Source organism: Medicago sativa, chromosome 4 (genome assembly GCF_051527215.1).
Source record: "Medicago sativa cultivar Bolivia chromosome 4, Bolivia_mono, whole genome shotgun sequence".
Classification (NCBI taxonomy): Eukaryota; Viridiplantae; Streptophyta; class Magnoliopsida; order Fabales; family Fabaceae; genus Medicago; species Medicago sativa.
In genome coordinates, this window is record NC_140752.1 from 88,772,080 (window position 1) to 88,795,053 (window position 22,974).

General features: G+C 33.9%; 2 pseudogenes across 1 annotated transcript in view; one reads left to right on the top strand and one right to left on the bottom strand.

The window, feature by feature from the left end:
* The window catches only part of LOC146933404 (pathogenesis-related thaumatin-like protein 3.5), a 33,066-nt pseudogene extending 14,173 nt beyond the window's left edge, over positions 1–18,893 (bottom strand). The window contains exon 1 of the transcript XR_015007456.1: positions 18,761–18,893. The product of XR_015007456.1 is annotated as a pathogenesis-related thaumatin-like protein 3.5 (transcript). The remainder of the gene's footprint in view (positions 1–18,760) is intronic.
* On the top strand, positions 14,769–17,675 carry LOC146933406 (receptor-like protein EIX2; annotated as a pseudogene).
* Positions 18,894–22,974: the final 4,081 nt, after the last annotated feature.

The following is a 22,974-nucleotide window of genomic DNA, read 5'->3' on the forward strand; positions in this document are numbered from 1 at the left end:
CACTATGTGGAGATAGTGTGATTATCTATCCCTATATTGATTAAGAATGACTTAAATAATTGACATACAAAGAGAGAGGTCGTTTATAGAGTCAATGACTTAAGATTTTGCATTATGACGTGGTATCAAAGTATCAAAACCACTCACAGTTTTTAGTCAAGATTCAAAGAAACAAGCTAGTAATAACAAATTTCATAAAACTATCAATTTTCGACCAATCTGATAGTATGGTTTTTGTTGATGACTAATCTATGTCAAGGACATGTCCTGCAGTGAGTTTCTTTGGTATTTCCCTGGAAATCAATTATTTTTTTGTTATACTTTTTCGGAAACAGCAAAATGCAAATCCAAACACGTGTCTTTACCCTTCAAAGAATCCCACTGTTCATCCAAAACAAAGCTCCCACCATTAAAGTTGATTAATTTACTCAAATCAAAATTTTTATAGGGAGTGGCCCAGCGAAGATGCTACTAATTATAGCATTTAATGCTAGATTTACTTTTTAATTTAATAATCCAAAATCTCTTTTAATTTAATTGCTTTTTCTCACTTTTTTTCTCTTTTATTCTCTTCTATTTTTCGCTTTTTCTCTTTGGTTGTGGAGTATTTTTTTCATCATCAATCCAAAATCCAGTATTTTTCTATTTCTTTAAGCGTGATTATGGAGCAAAATTCATCACCGCAACCATTTTCATCATTCAACATCCAATAATTAATCTCACATAAATCTCTATTTTTTTAACAGTAGGATAAACACATTAAAAAAAAATGCACATCAACCAATTTCAAATAGAAATTCGGTACTATAATGAGCAAGAAAATTAGCTGCAAAAGTTTAATCACACAATCAAATAAAAATCAAATCTAACATAAAAAATAAAGAAAATTTAATATACAGATAAAAAAATTTAATTTACAGATAGAAAATTTAAAGAAATAAAATAGAGAGGAAGCCAAGATAGAGAAATGGAAATGGAATGCAAACAAAAAAATGAGAATGAAATAAAGTTACAACATATATAGAGAAAATCCAAACAGAAAAATCAAAATAGAAATCCAGACCCTCAATCATCAAATCGAACCAAATCCGAAACAGAAATCAAAAGAAGAGATGGAGGTAAATTTTCGAATTTTAATCTCTAGATCTAGGGCTTTCGGTACGTCTTTTGAAAATTTTGATGTTAAAAATGGAAAGAGGTTAGTGAAATAGATAGGAAACAGCAAAAAAATTAGAAAAAAAGGACATTTGTAGGTCCGTCTCGGTGGCGCCGCCACTCCGGCAGCCAACCACCGCGACGAAAAACGCAAATTCGATCGGAGAAGATGAAGGAGTCCGGCGGACTCTAGAGAGAGGGAGGAGAGTTTAGGATGTAGTGAGAGAAAGAAGGAAAAGAAATGAGGAGAGAGAGTGAAAAGGGGTATTTATAATACCCCTAAATTCTGTGAAGTGAGGCGCATGCTTTAGCATGCACCCTCACCTCCCTGATCGCCAGATCAGATTCTGTGGCCTTTGATCTTGATCATAGGGCCACTGACGCATCTCTCCCTGATTAAATCAAGGCCGTATGATTTTAATCATGTGGCCAAGATTTGATCTACAAGCCCAATACACCCCAGCTGCTGTTTAAAGCCCAATTTCACTTTTTTTATTTCTGCACCCCCACCTTCTGATTGGACCCCCTTTATTATTTTAAGTCTTGCATGCATTTTATTTTATCTTTCGGCATTGTATTTCTTTTCTTTTCTCATGCATATTTTAGGATTAGATTCATTATGCTGTATTTTGTTCACATATTTATTTTTATGTCATTTACTTTTATCTCAAGGAATTTAGAATGTATATTAGGTTAATGTAAATCATTCATGCATTTTAGTTTAGGTTTGTTATCATGCATATTTATTTTTCCGTCGTTTATTTCATTGCGCAGACTTTAGAATGTATCCTAGGTCAATGTAAATCATAAATAAAAAGAGTGTGTGTGTGTGTGTGTGTGTGTGTGTGTGTGTGTGTGTGTGTGTGTCTTATTTTTATGCTTCATGTATAGTTTAGGTTAAAGGTTTTTGTAGTGATGCAACGTGCTACAAAATTCCTACGTTTTATTTTTCTTGCTCCGTTAGTTTTTTAATTTTAATTTAATGCAAATGACCACAATTCATAAAAATATTTTCACAATAAACCTTGATTCAAAATCAAGTGATCCTTTTTATTCTTTATTTTCTTAATCAAATGTTAATCAATTTAATTTTATTTTGAGTAATTTTCTTCAGTATTAAAGAATACAAATAAACTTATTTTCTCCGAACTACGAGGTTTTGATCCCTCACAGGTATGTAGGCAAATGACTCGTTTTTCCAAATCAACTAAAATCAATTTTCTTTTTCTTTTTAACTCACCACTCAATTCTATTTTCTTTTTTTAAAAAACAAGTAAGTTATAGCACATAAAGTTGAATAAAATCAAGAGGTTCCCATAGAATGCTATGGATATTTAGGGTGCTAACACCTTCCCTAAATATAACTAACCCCCGAACCCTAAATCCTTTCAAAAATGGGGCAGTTTGAACCTTTTCACCCTTTTCCTAAAAATTTAAAAGTTCAGTCGTGAAATAAATTAGTGAGTCAAATGCTAATCAAATAGATTTGATCTCCTAAAAATGACGCGACAACCAGTGTCCATACATCTACTCAACTGAAACAAAGTCTTCCTTGGGTATTTCCTAACCACATCAACATTACTTGAACACGCTCCCCTGTAATTTTTTTCCCCAGCTAAAATCCTTGATATTGCCACCATCACAAGATAACCTAAACAAACAACGATCACAGTGAGACCAAAAAATATGGGTAACTGTGTTTAAGTTAGAATTGATAAGATCATCCAAAATAGAGCATTTATTTTGGATCCGTAAGTGGATTCCTATGTATAAACATCACCAATATTAATATTAAAAAATGGAGCACTCATTTTTGGGATTAAAAGTATCATAACACATTATTCATTAGTTTTTTTTAATAAGATTACTCATTAGGTATTGATGCGCAATATTAATAAATGTATGATTTTATATTGAAAATTGTTTCCACCGTAAAATCATAAGCCTTGATTATAGCATTTAAAAAATTGACATTGTTCAAATATATTTTTTTTAGGCAAAATCGAAATTATATTATAAAGAAAGAGATACAAAACTGGGGGGAGGGGAATGAAACATGATAAAATAGTCCAAGTAGATCAACTCTAATATATCCTAGCAAAAATTCACTAATCACATGCGCAACCCAACGAACCCGCGTACGGACGCGAATACAAGTTACAAAAAAGCATCAAAAGTGAACATCTGCAGGGAACAGTTAGAGTTAGGTATGGCGAATGGATCTACAGCCAACACGGTAACGGAATCCAAGTGCCAACAACTCCTGATCGACAACATGCATAAAAAGCTCTTTCGAGTAATACCAGAGTGAAGGTAGATGACATCTCAAAACCTGCAGATCTCAACAAATCTGGAATATCAGAGAATCAAACAAATCATACAACCAAACACAACATGTTTAAATGAACAGACCCTTTCAGGTTAAACGAACTAAACCCTTTTGGGTTTTTGAATCACACCCTTTCGGGTTTACGAAACAATCCACTGCAAAAAGACAAATCTGAATCCACCTCAATCTAAGAAACAACATAACACATCAACAACATAAAAGAAGAACAATACATAACAGAACCCATGAACAAAAGCAACCTCCAAGCGATGCCAAACAGATGCCGACGAAAAAACCAACAATGACGATGAACACCACCAGCGGCCCAAACAAAACGAAACAGCGAACCAATCTGAACTAAGACGGAATCACATTCCTTCACCGCCAGTGCCGATAGAAACAGATCAAAAAAGCTTCTTAACAATAAGTTGGATCCGGCTCCAAAGAATCAGAACCACAAACCACCTAATCGGAAGAAACTAAGGCCGACCCAACCATCACGTCTCAAGAACGATTGTGAAACATAGGAACAACGACGACAAGGAGTTAAACGTGTGGATCTACAGCCACCAGAAGGAAAAAGAGAGAAACCGTGTCGGATAAGGAACGGAGGTGCGGAGGGAAGGAGACCCTCGTTGCACCACCAACCATTGAGCTTACATGATGGCGGCTGGTTTGGATTTTGGGTGAGAGGAAGAGATGTACGATGCTGCTGGTTTAGAGAGACGGTGGAGAGAAGTTGTTAGAGAGAGAAGTCGGTTTCGATCCAACTTGTGATCAAAAATCAAAATTGATCAACGCTGTTCAAACTAAACGAACCTCCACAATTAAATGAGATATTTTTTTTGGATCAATTAAGATTATTTTATCAAAATAAAAAATCAGTAGGGAATGTTCTTCAACATAAGGCTATTTTCGTAGGTCATTAAATCCCTTTTCTCTTTACATTCAAGTTCAACTCGAACATGAAGCGGAAGAAATAGTCACGAGAGGGGGGGGGGGGGGGGGGGGGTTTGAATTGTGACTCTTTTAAAATTTAGTCCTGCAACTTAAATAAGCATATATACTTAAGAAAGTTCTTGGTAAATGTTAGTCTAACAACATTAGAGTATTAGATATATAATAATTGATTTATACTCGACCAAAATGTTCTGGATTAAATAAACCTTAAATGATTAAATGGTTTTGACAAGGACCATAATGTTCTGGATGAATTAAAGCTTAATTGTTTTAATTTGTTTTAACAAGGACCAGAATGTTCTAGATAGATTAATATAAACAAAACGAGAAAACAATATTAAGTTAAAATATAAAGTTATTTTAACACAGACCATAATGTTTTAGAGAATGATTAATATAAGACAAAATGATAAAACAATATTAAAAGCTGAATTTAAACTTTAGTTAAATATTTATGCAGTTGTTTTATCTTGGACCATAATGTTCTGGAGGCAGTTAATATTAAATAAAATAATACAACAATATTAATGATTAATTTGGGATCAGAGAACTCTGGATTAATTTGGTTGTGATTAATTAGGACCAGAATATTCTGGAGATTAATAAATATTAATATGAGTGTGATAGTGTCTGTGTATTATGTAAAAATAAATGAGAGATAGAGAGAGAAAGAAGAATAACACAAGAGAGTTATCCTGGTTCACCAAACCCAACTACTTCCGGTCCCCACACTTCGTGTGAGATTATCCACTATAGTATACAGTTGGTAGAAACTTCTAACCAACACTATAAGGTCTTGATCACACCAGATCAATCCAGTACACATGTATTATCAACCTCAGCAGGCTTCTACAATTCTTGATCACACAAGAAAGGTTGGAACTTTTCCTATCTCAAACTATTAAGCCCAATAGACTTGAGATCTAGGTTTCACTTTGTAGGATGATTGTTTGGATCTAGCGTCTCAAACAAAAATATTGTAGGATGTTGTTTGGATCTTGCCTCTCAAACAAAAATATTGTAGGATGTTGTTTGGATCTTTGCGTCTCAAACAAACTATCCTTTTACAAATACAAACTCAAAAAGATGTTCTCAATGAGAGATAAAGATGATAAATATAGTGAAAGATTATCGAGTTTGCTTTGTGATTGTCGAAAAAGATTGATGAAGAGATTGATTTCTTTAGCTTTGAGAGAGAGAGATATCAAAGCTTTTATCAAAACTCTTGGTTTTAGACTTGAATATCTTCCTCTATTTATAGAAACTTGGAAGCTTGTTGCCCACTTAAAAAGTTCAGTTGGTCTTGCTTTAATTTAAAGGGAAATGCTAACCGGTGCCCCCGGGGCACTGGTTAAGGTTACTAAAAAAGGAATTTATATAGTAATTATTGTATTGAAACTCGTGTAATTAATCCATAAATAAGTCAATAAAGTTTCCTTTTATGATCATAAATTCCTTTTTTTGTATGCTTAACCAGTGCCCTGGGGGCACCGGTTAGCATGACCCTAATTTAAATTGTGTTTTGCGCTCCAAAATTTGGCTACATGAAAAACGTGAGTTCTTTGCACTACAAGATGTCCAGCTGTTGTGGAAAAGAGAGATACGCGCATTCTTTTCCTTTTTGCTCAAGACAGCTACTTTGAGAAGTGATCTTTCATGATGTAATGCTATGACATCTTTGCATATGTCACTTGGATAATTAATGAGATTGTATTCTTCCTTTAATGGGTCAAATGAGAAAATTGTTTTTCCGACAATGAAAGTTTTCTATTGACACAAGTAAAATACTAAAATACCCCCAGCGGTTGTTAACAACCGCTTTACAAATCGGTGGTAGTTAACTACCGCTGGAAAACTGCTTTTCTATTCTCTCTATTCTCTCTCATCCCTTCCACAACATTTCTCCTGTAATTGAAACAAGTATTTATACACATCTAACTTGTAGATAATCTGTATCTTTTCATGTTCATTGAGAAATATGGAACCCATGCTGTAGTTGGGGTAAAAATAGAGGGAATCGATATAATTTATGCAAAGCAGCAGTATTCATCTCCTCTCCAACCTTCTGAAGGACATGGCAGAAAAAAATTAAAGGAAAAAATTGAAGGACATGGCAGACGAATTATTCAGGGGCCAGGCTGGACAAAATAACGCTAATGATGGGACATTTAATTCGAAAGAAAAGGTTTAAAGCTTTTCTGGTTCTTTTTTCTTTTATTCTCTTTGATTTAAGGAGTTGAGTTTGTATACTCTCTCCTTTAAAAGGGGCACTCTTTCATTAAAATAAACATACTTTGAGTCCATCTAATATTTTCTACAGCCTTAGCCAACAATACTTTGTGAAAAGAAAGTTTTTGTTGTAACTTTTCTGAATACTGGTAGGTGAACTACTGAATCTATGAAAAAAAGCTTGTATTTGTTGATTTTAGGGTGTGTAGAATATAACTTATATAAGATATTCGAAGGCAGATTTGTTGTCCTGGAGGAGGTTCAGGGTCCGTTTGGTTCGAGAATTAGGAGGGGAGGGGAGGGGAGGGGAGGAATTTTAACAGAGGGGGGAGGGGAGATATTTTAATTAAAAGTGTGTTTGGTTCACAAGGGGATGGGAGGGATTTTAAAATTATTTTACTATTTTACCCTTAAACTTAATTAAATAAGGATAATAAAGTAACGATACAATAACGATGTAATCGATAACATCACGGTGTAGACGATGGAATAATGGATTAGTAATAGGGATGTTACGATTGCAAGTAGTAATAAAAGTTGTTACAAGAAAAAATTGTTAATAATATGGAATAAAAGTTGTTACAAGATAATACAACCTATAACCTAATAATAGTAAAAGTTGTTTGAAAATAATATAACCAAATAATAATAAATGTTATTACAAGGATAATGTTGAGATTTCAAATTAATTTAAGGATAATTTCGGCGGTGCAATAAAATTTGCTCCCCTCCCCTCCCCTTTTAAAAATTGAACCAAACACTTCAAATTAAAAATCTCCCCTCCCCTCCCCTCCAAAACTCTCGAACCAAACGGACCCTCAGTGAGGAGGGATGAATGAATTAAAGAGAGAGGAAAGGGTATACAGAGAGAACATAGATGGGAGGGATGAGAGAGAATGGAGAGAACAAAAAAAATAATATTTCAACGGTAGTTAACTACCGCTGAGTGCCAATGGCAGTTAACTGCCGGTGATTTGCATAGCGGTTGTTAACAACCGCTGGGGGCATTTTAGTATTTTACTTGTGTCAATAGGAAACTTTCATTGTCGGAAAAACAATTCTCGTCAAATGAAATCTTTACGACCCATAAGTATTTGTCCAAATCAACTCATATATTATTCCTTAATTTGGTGAGACATATTTTTCATAAGTTTTCTTGATCTTCATGATTTAATGCTTGTTGTTCAAAAAGATCAAACTTGTCTTTTATGCGCGAGTGACCATGAAGTTGTTTATGTGCCAAGAGCATTCTTGAGATCATTCTTATGAAACAATTTCTCACAAAAAATCATTAGTAGATAACAAGGTAAAATAAAATAGATATGTTTGTAATCCTTAAAATAATAAACGAGGATGTCCTCTTCACTTTGTATGACCAGAATGTTCTTTGTAGGAACATGAGAGACCTTTCTCAAAGTCAAAATTCATTTGATTGATTTTTATTCTCCCAAATCATATCTTGAATAGTGATGGAAGATTCTTAGATCATCATAAGTCTTTTATGATAGAATCTCTAAGCATATGATCATGCATTTTCTTCTTTGATATTTCTCCATTAAATATCATTAATGAATAACTTAATAAATAATTTATTCATGAATTGGTTTCTCTTCAAAGTTGATTCTAATCATTTTGATGAAATGATGAGAATAATTTCTAGTGTAATATGCATCCTCATCATGAGAACCTTCTTTCATCGGAGTTGGTGATGTTTTTTTTATATGAGATGACGATACATTCTCGGTTAATTAACCTTGAATTATTTTGTTGATGATGCAGTTTATCACATAATTTTTCTTGGTGATTTCACACAATCTATCTTGTCCATTGAGTATCTTTGAGATGTTTTAGTTTAGGCATGCATGTGATCATGAAGGTACATTTAATCATTCTCTTGAATGAAACTTTTGTGCCTTTTCCTTAAACTCTTTTAGAAGCTATTTGAAGATCATTCCTTTCAAATATTAACCCTTTATTTCTCGGATCTTTAAGGCTTTGCTAAAAACCATGTGGTGACGAGGACGAGTCAACTGATCATCAAATTCATCTTCTTGTTGAATCTTTAATCAACACTCGTTTGATTCTAACAATTTCTATATCTTCTTTTGAGTTTGTGATGCTACTGGTTTGGTATTACTTCTTGTCTACGTCTTTGAAAAGACTCAAGTGCAAACATCACTAGATCACCATTCATAAAACTTAGTGTTTATTCCATAAGGTTTGTTATCATTAAAACATTCATCAAAAAGATTTTTGTTTCAACAGAACAAACTTTAGGGTGCTTATAATAGTGACCGGAGGGAGTATGATTTTTTTATACAAAGATATTCTTTATATTTCTAATGTACATCTTTTTATGGTTTTCATTAACTTTTTGCAGATGGAATCCTTTATACTGAAAGCAAATTATATTATAGACACATTTGCATTTATATATTTACAAGTATGTTGTATTGTTATCTCAATTTGAAGTTTGTTTCATTGTACCTTTGATCTTTCATCATGTTTGCATATGGATTTTCAATCTTCAAATGATTTTCTTTTCATAACGTATATTTCATACGAAGAGCTGACAGATAAAGAAAACCTAGATTCCAAGCCTGAACTTCATATAAAAACACAAGTGAAGGACCAACATGACGTGAAAAAAACATAAATGATAAAATTGGTATATGAAGTTAAGTTAAAGGACCGCAATAATACTTTTGCGTTTTGAATTCAAGTGTTTGACATTTATTTTTGTTTATCTTATTCATTTATTCCTTAATTTTAATTGTTCTCTTTTACTCTCTGTAATGCATTCTTACACATTTCACATGATAGTGTAGTTAGAGGGATAACATAGCCATGTATTGGAAAACCCGTTGAAAGAAAGACAAGCCTTTTTGGGCCTCGGCAAGTTTAATGTATTTGTGCGTTGTTGTTAGGCATGACAACAAAACCCACACCCGTAGTTACCCGCCCAAACCAAACCCAATATGACGGGTTTTCTCCTTTTTGATTGGGTTTGGGTATTCCCCGATTCCAAAGCACGGTTATGGGATGGGTAACGGGCATATAGTTACCCACCCCGAACCCAAACTGAAACCAGTCCCGAATGTAGAAAATTACTTTATGTTGATGTGTCATGTTATTTTGTTTGATAATTGCCATTTTATAAAAACTACCATTGAAGTTTAAAGAAGCAACTAAACCATCCGGTCTAACAAATTTTAAAGTGAGCATATTGATGGATAATGCAATAGAACATTGCTCTTAGTGTTACAAAAAAACTTATATTTTTTATCAAAAAAAATTATTTAATGTGGGGGCAGTAATGAGATTCAATTTCTCATCCCCGTTGGGTATGGGTAGGGTAACAGGTAAGATGAAATTTGGGTATGGGGACTGAAAAGGTGAAACCTGTCCCCCCGCCCCATTACCACGCATAGTTGTTTTGTGACTTCTCATTTCATACGACTATTGTTAATGAAAGACATTTGTCGAAAACGAGCAAAACTAAATACGACATAAGTATGTTTGTTTGTAACATAATCTATATCACCGTGCAGAAATTAGAAAAGCGAGGGAGGGACGTATACACGTGGGAAGAAATGCGTGATTGTTGAAAAATAAACATAATATTTTATTTCTTTTTAATTTTTTTTGTCTTTACCAGTCTTTTTGTTTTCTTTAAAAAAAATTGTTTAATTTTAGTCTTGCAAATAAATCGTACCACCTTAATTGTTTTTTTACAAGACAAAACACCTTACATTATAGTTAAAAGTTTCACATGGTAGACACAAAATCAAAAACCATGGATTAAAGTTGATTATAATAATTTGAAGAAAAAAAATAGTGAGGAGTGACCCAACTAATCCTCCTGATAGAGTCTATCACATAGTGTATTAAATGCTGAGTTTTTAATGCTTTAAATGAGTAGGCTGTAGTGGCAACATCTATTGTAAGGGGAGAAAGGTAGAGAGAGATTGAAAAAGAATTTAGAAAAGTTGATAAAAAAAAGTCATCTTTTATATTAACATTAATGATAGAATTTTCGGTTAAGAACATAAAAAAATTGTTCAAAAAATCAAAATATAGTATAAGTAAAGGGAGAAAATCAATATAAAAAAAAGGTAAGAGTTTAGATTTAGAAATAGAAAACAAAAACAAAAAATGCTGGTTAATTTTTTGACGCGGCTGGCTTGACCTCCGACGTGGTGGTCTTTGGTGAAAAATACTCTAATTAATATTTTTATTTCAGAGTTTTGTTGAGTACATCAAGTAGGTTCTCCTTCAGAACTTAGTTTTATCATTGGAAGCTTGTGGTGGTCGGAAAGCGAAGAAATGACGGTCTCATAAATAAACTATGTGGGTCTAAGAAATAAAGATAACCAATTTATAGTGGACAAAAAGAAGACCGAGATGGCGGTTTTATTTTAGCATGGGGCGGTTGGAATTGATGGAAAAGAAATAGAGAAGGTAGATAGCAGTGGTTTCATGGTGTTCTCCGTGGAGAGAAATAAAAAGGAAAAAAAATAACGAGAAGACTGATAGGCCAAACCGCAAGTGCACAGTCTATCGAAGTAATAGTAGTAGTAAAGAGTATCGTTCCGCTAGGGAGTTGTGAATTCAATTAACCTTTAGAGAATGATTAGAAGAGAAGAAAGATTATAAAATAGGGGGTTGATTGCTGAAAGTAAATAACAATAATAATAAAGATGCCTTGGGATTATTGGTTTGCCATAATAACAAATCCTTCACTAGACAAGACCTAAACATCTAATTTCATGGTTTACACACTAATTTCTAAAGACCGGTTTCCCTTAGCCCCTCACCTTTCCGATGAAGGTCCGGTGAGAGTTTACTTCTAGCAACCAAGCCTATTTCGCTGACATGATTACTAGAAGATGCATAGAGGATTGAAACTACTCTTTGTCTCAATAATTGCAAAGACTATTTCACTGTTTTGCAATTATTGTCTAGATTCACTTGTTCCAACATCAAAACTCCGCTCTCGCTTTATGAATTGATGTTTGGGATGATGGATTAACGATTATCAAACCCTCCGCTTTCGCTTCCACAGTTTGATAATTGTTAATCCACGTTAAGACGGTGAATCTAGATTAGAAATTAGGGTTACATAGAAATTAGGGTTTAGGCTTGTTTTGTTTAGGATTGAGTCATTAAGCTCCCCAACAATCCCAAGACGAAGAAGTCTACTCACTCACGTTCATCGTAGACATGGGGGAAGAAGAGAGAAAAACGGTAAAATAAATTGCAAAGAAAGTAAAGAAATAAAGACTTTTATTGAAAATAGAAATATTCTAAATAAAGTAAAAGGTGATTGTTTATGGTGGAGAGCTACTCTATTTATAGCTTTACAATCGACTTAGAAACTAAGCAACTAAAAGGGTAAAACAGTAAAGCTGCAACAGGGTAACTTGGGCCCGAAGAAAAAGCAGCAAAAGGGGCTTCTGGAGGTGGCACGGCCGTGCCACATGTTGACACTGGCCGTGCCAAGCTTCTGACTTGGTGGGAACATATTTTTGTCCCGTATCTTCGTATTCTTGCGCTGTATTTGCTCCAGTCCTCTTTCTTTTGCTCCAAGACACCTTCCACCATATATTTATTCCTAAAATAAAATAAAATACAATTTGAAGTAAAATATTCTAATATAAAATAAAATGCAATAAAACTAAATCAAATCTAAAATAAAACTAAACTAAATAAGGCAATAAATTATACTATCTATGACTCATCAAAGACGAAGGGGACACATGCAAGAGACGGGTTTGGGTTTGGGAGTTAGGAGTAATGACAAAAGGATATGCATTGGCGGTGGTGTTGACACGTAAGCGAGGGCGCATAAACCACGTGGTAATGACAAAAGGATATGCATTTGTACATAGTCACAATTGATTGACCTGGACACTAATAGTAATTTATTTTCCTTTGTGTGATAAATAGGTAAAAATTATTCAAAAATAATGATCAATAGATATAAAATCATAAGTATTATTCACTATGTGAGGTTGGTGAATGGACATATCTCACCCAAGTCCAATAACATATACAGTAGAAACTCTTTAATTTAATACTCGGTAAATTAATAAACTCTCTAAAATAATAAATTTGTCCGGTCCCGATTTGGGCCAATGTAAAAAATTGAAAAACTCGATCAAATAATAAGATAATAATTTTTCGGGAGATCCCTTTATAATTTTCGGTCCCAAGAAAATCATAAATTAATAAATTCATAGAAACTGAACAAAATATATTACATTGAACACATATGTTCCTCTTGTTTACATTTACTGTACTTTCAAAAGTCATTATTGATTTCCAATGCTTATGAACACAGTAGTTACTAATTTACGTTGAGTCCCAATGTTCGCTGCAACGTGATTCTAAGAGGCATAGACTAATTGCCTTTTTGTTTGGTATGTACAGTATAATTACTTAAAAACTCTTTAAATTAATAATTATTAATTTATCGATAAATTAATAACTCTCTAAATTAATAAATTTCTCCGGTCCTGACATTATTAATTTATAGAGTTTTAACTGTATTCTGTTCGAACCATGCCCATCAGTATGCTACACCCACAAGACGTAAAAAAATAGTCTACGAAACGCATTTTTCTCAAATTAAGATAGTCCCAACCACTTCTTCATGTTTTCAAAAGATTTTGAGAACACTCATCAGATAAATAATGCATAGATCGTTCATGACTGGAAAAAATCAAGATCACTTCGTGATTACTTTTCGAACTTATTAACGAATATCGTGATTGTACCATACATATTAACTACTGTTTAGCGTATTTGTTTGTTATTGGTGGTATTGCCTCTGTGCAACTGTTTCCCATGAATGTGTATTTGTCTTCAACTGACTGCAATAGAAACAATATAAATCGATCCCATTGTCACATGGATTGTATTGCCATGTAGGTGGTATTTTCCTATTTCTTGTCTTTGTAGCCGAGCAAAGGTTGTTTGTAAATTCTTTTCGATTATGGATTCAGGATTATTCATACTTTTGTGTTTTAGCTTTGATTAATATCGATATTGTCTTTTCAACAAATATTGTTTCTTAGCTTGGAAGATTTTTTTTGTTATTGGGATAAATCTTTTACAACGTTTGTCGACTTTAATGTGTTTCTGTGTTACTGTGATTTTTGTGTTCACGCAACTATTGTTAATGAATGGTATTTATCTTCCGTTTAGTCGACAATGATAGATAACCTAATTATGACATAATTTCTACTGCGATGTATAATTACTTTGTTACCGTCGTTTTTGACTTTAATTGAAAACTAAATTCACATTTGTGATCAAGCGCGGAGTGTTCGAAGCGTCGGAAACCGTGCAACGCACGGGTTATCACACTAGTAAATATACAAGCAAAATAAGTGAATCAACGACTGACTGATTCCATGCATATATAGTGATGGATTCCTGTTCAACGAGTCAACATCAAGATCAAATTAATCTTGCTTTTTGCAATAAATTAATAAAAAAAAAATAATAATCTTGACTGTAGAAAATATTTTTATTTTTATTATTTCTTTTGCTAAAGACTTTGAAATAACTTGTAGGAAAATGGGACAAGATGATGTTAGATTATAGATGCAAGGGACTACGGAAGGAGGGATGAAACTTACTAAAGCTAAACAATTGTGACGGTGTTGACTTCAATTACTTTTAATCCCAATTTTGAATTTAAATCAAATTCGATTTAGTTTTGAATTTAAACCTTTATTTTTCTTCCTTCACATTTGACATTTAAAAGATAATAGACATACCCTCTCCCGTCCCTAAATATATATATAGAACATTCATAATAATCTCTCAATGTATCGAAATTCTAAAGCAGTAGTCTCTTATATAAAAGTAGGCAGATATATTTAGGAATTTTGATACATTATGTGACTACTCGGTACACGCTAATAAACGAAAATGACTATTAGCCCACATTTAAATGTAACTGCCAAGAAGTAACTCTTTCATAAATAATAATAATAATCAGTAAGAATATAATAATCAGTGATAGTGAGTATAAGTAGTCGTGTTCTCATTTAAGAAAATTAAGAAAGAGTTTGAATTAAGAACCTTTAGAATCAAAATTATGATAAATACCAGTTCTCTTCATGGTATAGCAAAATTTATTGCAATCCTATGCCTTCTAATGCATAGACACGTTCTCTGCGATGGAGGGTTTAATTCTCAAGCAGAGGCTCTTCTTGAGTTCAAGAAAGGCTTAAAAGACCCTTCAAATCTTTTATCTTCATGGACACATGGAAGGATTGTTGCCAGTGGAAAGGAGTAGGATGTAACAAAACCACAGGTCATGTTATTTCTTTGAATCTTCATTGTTCTAATTCCTTATATAAACTTCAGGGTCATTTAAATTCATCTTTGCTACAATTGCCATATTTAAGTTATTTGAACCTAAGTGGCAATGATTTCATGCAATCTAGAGTGCCTTCTTTTCTAGGTACCATGAAAAATTTAAAACATATTGACCTATCTCACGCAAATTTTAAGGGAAAGCTCTTTGATAATCTTGGAAACCTTTCTCTACTTGAATCACTTGATTTGAGTGGCAATAGTTTCTATGTCAATAACCTAAAATGGCTGCATGGACTTTCTTCCTTGAAAATTCTCGATTTAAGTGGTATTGATCTTAGCAGTTTTGAAAATGATTGGTTTCATGACATTAACATAATAATTCCTTCACTGGAAACATTGCGTTTATCGGGTTGCCAACTTCAGAAACTACCTACATCTCCTCCACCTGAAATGAATTTTGATTCTCTTGTAACTCTTGATCTGTCTATCAATTATTTCAATAGCATCCCTGACTGGTTGTTTGAAAATTGTCATCACCTTCAAAACCTTATTCTCTCAAAGAATAATCTACACGGTTCAATTCCATATTCGATTGAAACGATGACAACTCTTGTAACACTTGATCTATCACATAATAGACTCATTGGTTCAATCCCAGATTCGATTGACAAGCTAGTTAGTCTTGCAGCACTTGATCTGTCACATAATAAGCTCAATGGTTCAATACCATCGACATTGGGCCAAGCTCATGGCCAAAATAGTTTGAAAGAATTGCGTCTTTCTAATAATCAACTAAACGGGTCATTGGAAAGAAGCATTCACCAGTTATCAAATTTGGCTGTGTTGGATTTAGCTCAAAATAGTTTGAAGGGTAATATCAGTGACGTTCATTTAGCTAACTTTAGAAACCTCAAAGTGCTGGACCTATCTTTCAACCATATGACATTCAACATGAGCAAAAATTGGGTCCTTCCTTTCCAACTTGAAACTATAGGTTTGGCGAATTGTCATTTGGGCCCTAAGTTTCCAAAATGGATTCAATCACAAAAGAATATCTCACATATTGATATCTCAAATACAAGTGTCTTTGATACCGTGCCAAATTGGTTTTGGGATTTGTCACCTAATGTTGAGCATATGAACCTCTCCTACAATGAACTGAGAAGATGTGGACAGGATTTTTCTCAAAAATTCAAACTTAAAACACTCGATTTGAGCAACAATAATTTCTCATGTCCCTTTCTTCGTTTGCCTCCTAACTCGAGACATTTGGATTTGTCTAACAATTTATTTTACGGAACAATTTCACACGTGTGTGAGATTTTGGGTTTCAATAACTCATTGGAAACTCTTGACTAATCTTTTAATAATTTGTCAGGAGTCATCCCAAATTGTTGGACAAATGGGTCAAAACTGATTATTCTAAATCTGGCTAAAGACAATTTTATTGGGTCAATTCCAGATTCCTTTGGTAGCCTCATAAATCTCCACATGTTGATAATGTACAACAATAATCTCTCTGGAAGAATTCCCGAGACACTAAAAAATTGTCAAGTGATGACTTTACTGGATTTACAGTCGAATCGATTAAGGGGGCCCATACCATATTGGATTGGTACATACATGCAAATCTTAGAGACACTTATATTGGGTAGGAATTCCTTTGATGGAAATATTCCAACAACTTTATGCCTACTCAAGTCTCTACATATATTAGATCTTTCTGAGAATAAATTGACAGGAGCAATTCCAAGATGTGTCTTCCCTGCAATGGCTACCCAAGAAAGTCTAAATGAAAAATCATATATGGAGTTTCTTACAATTAAGGAAAGCCTTTCGATCTATCTGTCTGAAACAAAGCATCCACTTCTAATTCCATGGAGAGGGGTTGATCGGTTTTTCCTTGGAGGTAGACGTATGTTTGGATTTCTAAAAATAATTGACTTGTCATCAAATTTTTTAACGCAAGGCATCCCTGTTGAAATTTCAAAGCTAGTTGAATTGATTTCATTAAATTTGTCGAGGAACCAATTGGTGGGTTCCATTCCTTCCAATATTGGTGAAATGAAAAACTTGGATTTGTTGGATTTGTCAAGGAATCAGTTATCATGTGTCATTCCCACTAGCATGGCAAATATTGACCGGCTCAGTACGTTGGACTTATCATACAACACTTTGTCTGGGGAAATTCCTATCGTCACTCAGTTGCAATCATTTGACGAATCCTCCTTCAAAGGTAATCCACACCTTTGTGGTCCTCCACTCACAAAAGCATGCTCCAGAAACAAGTCGTTCAAAGATACACATTGCAATCACAGTGAAGAACATGAAAATGACAATCATGAAGACAAAGGAGTGGGCATGGAAATAAATCCATTCTACATAAGCATAGCTGCAGGATTTTTCACTGGATTTTGGGTATTTTGGGGCTCTTTAATACTCATTGCATCTTGGAGACATGCTTATTTCCGTTTTCTAAGCAACATGAATGATAGGATCTATGTCACAGTAGTTGTCACGCTTAATAAATTGCGGAGGAAGCTTCACACTCAACAACCTCCCTTGTAACCAAACTCTTCGTTTGCTCTGGTATTCTGTTAAGAAATTTAAGAGACAGAAATTGTATCCTGAGTGTTGATGATTTTGAATAAAGAATGTTTGTCTTAAATATCAACTATCTATAAAGGATAACAACTGTCTATATTTTGTGTTTGTGTATCAAATATGATTTGCTAATGTTGAATACGAATCATCCAATCTGCACCCACTGGCTTCGATTGCATGTCTTCAGGTGCTACGTTATAATATGGTTGATGTAATTCTAAATTCTTTTATCTATTGGTTTTTATATCTGATCAAAGTAATCAAATGAAACGACAATGTATTATAATAAACAAATGTGGATAAGAAAAGTTGGAAACTCTAGAGTTTATGATCTATAAGTGATAAGAAAAAATTTCTGGTACTACTTGCAAGTAAGATTCAAAAAGAAAAACTTCAGTTTATGATCTTTGTTTCACTAGTGAAATAAAATTAACACTAGCATAATCAATTTAAGCGTCTTCTTCTGGAAGAATCTCTTCAAATGCCACAAAACAAAATAAGTGACGTGATAGCCATGAAGTTTTAAAATTTTAAAAGACTATAACACCACACAGACAAGATAAGAATGCATTCATATAAAATATCACAAAGAATGTGTTGATCAACAAAAGAAATTAGGACAACAAATTATACTCAAGTAACTATCTCTGTAAAAGTCTTGGCCATATTGTCTCGTTGCAAAAATTTACTACTGTGAAAGTCTTGACGCTTTCCATATAGTTCAGGTGCTGCCAATACATCAAATTATATACAAGCCGTAAAAGTAACAATATTATATATTTTCTCAAAAATACAAAGCTTATTGTAATGCTTGATGACAAAAATATAGTAGAATTTGATTCAAATCCTAGTGGGGAGTCGGAGGGCGTGTTAGGAGCAACAATAAGCTAATGATTATGACCTCTAAGAGTCATTGACACCTCATCTCCACCCAAAATCTTAAGCCATTGGATAAGCTGGTCGCATCTCTCATATATCCAACGTTTGGTGCATTCATAGTTGCAGCCCATTTGTTCACAATATCAGGAATTACAATGTGTATAACCACAAGTGCGACTTAAAATTTTGATGGCAACGGAAAAATATTACTATTTTACTAACCAAATTGTGATCAATCAAGGAATACTGGTAATAAAGTAAGAAATATACCTGAGACAATGATAATGAATATAGTGGTAATAAGCTTCAATAATCCAGAGTCAGAATTAGCCATTCACTGATGATCTCACAATTTCACTTAAATTATGGGACATTTAAATTCATATGAAGAGTTGTGTTATTTTTAATCATGCAAAAATCAAAGGATACTTTTTCCCCATCTATGTCATACTCATATTCGAAGATTCTTTTGTTCTTCTTCGCCTTTACATTCTTTTTTCCTTTACGTTCTTTTTTTTTTCTTCTTCTTTTTGTATTCAAGTTGTCAAACTTGCAATTTTGTTACTTTATTCATGAAACATCGTATTAATTGTCCAAGCTCTGCGCCAGGGTTACACATTTTTTCCCTTCGTTTATATTTCAGTTATTCTGCTAAAATTATTGGAAAAATGGAGAGCATTTATTTAAAAATGAGTTCACAATTTAATTTGAAAACTTTGATGACCTTTTTACATGGACGATGTCAAATTTATAAAGTTGATATTGGCTCTGTTTGGTAAAATTAGCTGATAGCTTTTAGCTGATAAGTTAGCTGATAGCTTTTAGCTAATAAGCTAGTTGAAGTGTTTGGTAAAATTAGCTGATAGCTTTTGCTTTGAATAATAAGGGTAAATATGGAAGAAAAAATGAGAAGCTAAAAGCTATAAGCTCAAAAGCTACTTGGGGTGTGTTTGGTAAAAAGAAGCTATAAGCTAGCTGGTAGCTGATAAGCTAGCTGATAGCTGAAAAGCTAGCTGGTAGCTGATGGCTGATAGCTGATAGCTTATAGCTGAAAAGTTAGCTTATTAAAATAAAAAGTGTTTGGTAAAATTAGTTGTTCAAGTGGCTGATAAATATAAAATGACGTAAAAGGACAATCTTTTTTTTATAAATCATATATACAATTTTTGTTAATTAATGTATTTCTTTTTAAATGTTTAAATTTATTTCAAAATATTTTCATCTCCCAAATGATAAATGTATTTATGAATTCAATTGAAATTTTTTATTTAACAAAACTTTCTTTTAATGAATTTTACTCTAAACTTTTATTGTAAATTTTATATAAAATTATTTATTATTGAATTAAGAGTATGTAAAAAAGAAAGTGAACAAGAAAATTTGAAAAAGATTGTGGGTAGTTTTTTTTTTAAACGTGGGCAATTGAATAAGAATGTGGGTAGTTTTTTTAATTAAAATTAAATTAAACTATATTAATAAAAGGTTAAAATTGGAAGAAAATATAAAAAGCTACCAGCTATAAGCTAAAAAGCTACTTGAAATAGCTTCTCAAAAAACGCAATAAGCTCATGAGAAAAGCTTGTTACCAAACACATCACGTTTTCATCCAACGAGCTTATAAGCTAGTCCAACAAGCTATAAGCTAGCTTTTTTTGTTTACCAAACACAGCCTTGAAGTAGCTTCTGAAAAATAGCTTATAAGCTCCTGAAATAAGCTATAAGCTCGTTGTACCAAACAGAGCTAAAGTGTTACCAAACAGAGCTTTTTTTGTCAAATGAGCTTATAAGCTAAAAGCTCTTTTTTTGGGTTTACCAAACAGAGCCATTGACTAAAAAATAACTTGAGAAACCAAAATTAGAATCAGAGTTTATCCAAACTTATCTTATGACATATGTACTTTTCTAGATTTTTTTTCTAGATTTTTTTGTTAAGCTTTGTGTAAATAGTCACGGCATTTTCACAAGTTAATTTACCTTATTTTATTAAGCTCTTCATAATTTCACTACGGCTTTGTTTGGATGAGAAAAGAAAGTTAAAGGAAAGAAAGTGATAGGAAAGATTGTTAAAGGAAAGAAAATAAGAGGAAAGTGTGTAGAAAGTGAGATGATTTGATCATTGTTTGGTTATATTGAAAGTGAAAAGAAAGTGAAAGGAAAGAATAAGCTATATTCAGTAAATGACATTTTTACCCTTTCATAAAAATGATATACACATATGTATTATACAATATTAATTTAATATAACGGATTATTTCAATATAGCGTATGTACCAATACTGTATACATGTAAATATAAATTATTTGCCACCTAATATTTTCAAGGACTGACAGTTTTATAGCTATATTATTAGTAAAAAAAAACAATTATATAATATAAACTCAATTAATATATATTATAAAAAAGGTGGTGGGTTTTGTGTCTTTTCAAGAAAATCATGCGTTCTGCAACCTTTCTCTCCAATTTGGAGAGGATTGTTTTCTGGTGTGGGACCCATGAAAAAGTTTCTTTCCTTGCTTGTTTATAATCAAACCAAACTACGGAAGCACGAAATTCCAGAAACTTTCTTTCTTCTTAGGCCTCCATCCTTCCACAATCTATGGTTCCAAACACTGCCTACTAGTTAAGAAAACCCATGTTAGTCCATCTTGTTGTAGTTATAGAAGTGTTTTTATAGGTTCAACCTCCCTTGGCTTGGAGGAGCTCTCTCTGCTGTGAGCAACATCTCTCGTGTTCTAGAACAGAAAAACTAGGAATGACAAAAATGATTGATATACTGGAGATTAATGTTTGTATATCAAGAGATTAACTAAGCTGTTTATCAACTAGGAATGACAAAAATGATTTTTTTTTTTTGAATGGCAAAATATATTATATATAAAAAGGGATTAAATCCCAAGTATTACACCAAAAAGAAAATAAAAATACACCAAAACACCTAATGAAAAATCAACAACAATCAATTTTTCAAACACCACCAACAGAGAAAGCAGCCGACGACGATATATTGATTCAAACGATCAGATACGTCCACCACTCAACATCCGATAAGCCGAAGGAGACATCAAAAGCCTAAGAGAACATGCGTCAAAAAAACTAGCTCCCAATCTCGAATCAAAAGCGATTGGCCCACCAGGCTCCCGACACAAATCAAAAGGCACCCCTCAACTCACGACCCATCTGAGTAGACACCTAAACTTATCCAAACTCGGCCCACCAAAATCCCGATGCCAAATTCAAAGACGGAGAACAGGTGGAACAGTAGCACAAATCTAACCACCTCGAACCTAATCATACCAACACAAGCCACTACCTCAACCACCATAAGCACCACCCCGAACACCTTTTCAACACCACCATCTGGATTATTGTACCGACTAACTTTGCGGATGAGAACAATCTCAAATCATCCAGAGACTGGATCCACCACAACTGCACGACCCTTTGCAGACCTAAGGAGGTTGGGAAAGCGCGCAGAAGCTTGGACGACCAGAAAGAAGGAACAATAACCAAAACCAGCACAGAAAAGGCACAAACCCCTCCCCACGAAAGAAAGAGAACAAAAAACAAAAAATAAAAAATAAACCAAACAAACGAACAACGCATCAACGACGACCAATCCCTCACAAACAAAACTGAAGGTGCATGAATGACTGCTACCGCCAACACGGAGCGTCTACACACCAAACCCTTTCGAGTAACAATCAGAGATGCAAGAGATCACAAAAACAACACAAAACCGGCAATAGGAAAAAAAAGGAACAGAACGCAACAACACGTCGATGGCCACCAAAGATTGAGACCCCCGACCAGCAGCGACGCCGTCAACCACCCCCCAAAAGCCACGACACACACATACAAAACAGACGAAAAGCTTGCAACAGTGGTGCGGAGAACAACTCTCAACGCACCACCACCACCACATAACGACAACACGAATGAAAGACAAGGAAAAAAGGAGCACCACACCAGCACAGATCTAAGGAGCCAATAGATCCGGCCAAGAAACACCCAAACGACGGCAAACACCACACCCACACCACACGCCGGAGCAGACCGAGGTAGCAGACCACGCCGGCAAAAACAACGAATTGTCCCAAGTGGTTCCTCCTAGAGAGTAAAAATCTGAGGCCAGGACAGTCCGCGGCGGCCACCGGCGACTGGAGGGTGGTGCTGCCGAGAGGAAAACCAACAAAAAGAAGAAACTTTGGATAAAGGGGAGGAAAACAGTGGTGCCTCCAAGAAGGCTAAGAACACCACTGAACTGAGAGGCTACATGTGAGAGGAGCAATTTGGATTTTGGGTGGAAGAAGATGAGATTGAAAGGTGGCTGTTTAGGTGAGGGAGGCGAGAGTTTTTTGTTTTAGAGAGAGAAAGTTGTAGAGTTAGATGCAGTTGAATGACAAAAATGATTGATATACTGGAGAGGTGGTCCATAAATTCAATGCTTTAAAATTTTATATGACGATTTGGTGTCAAAGTATCA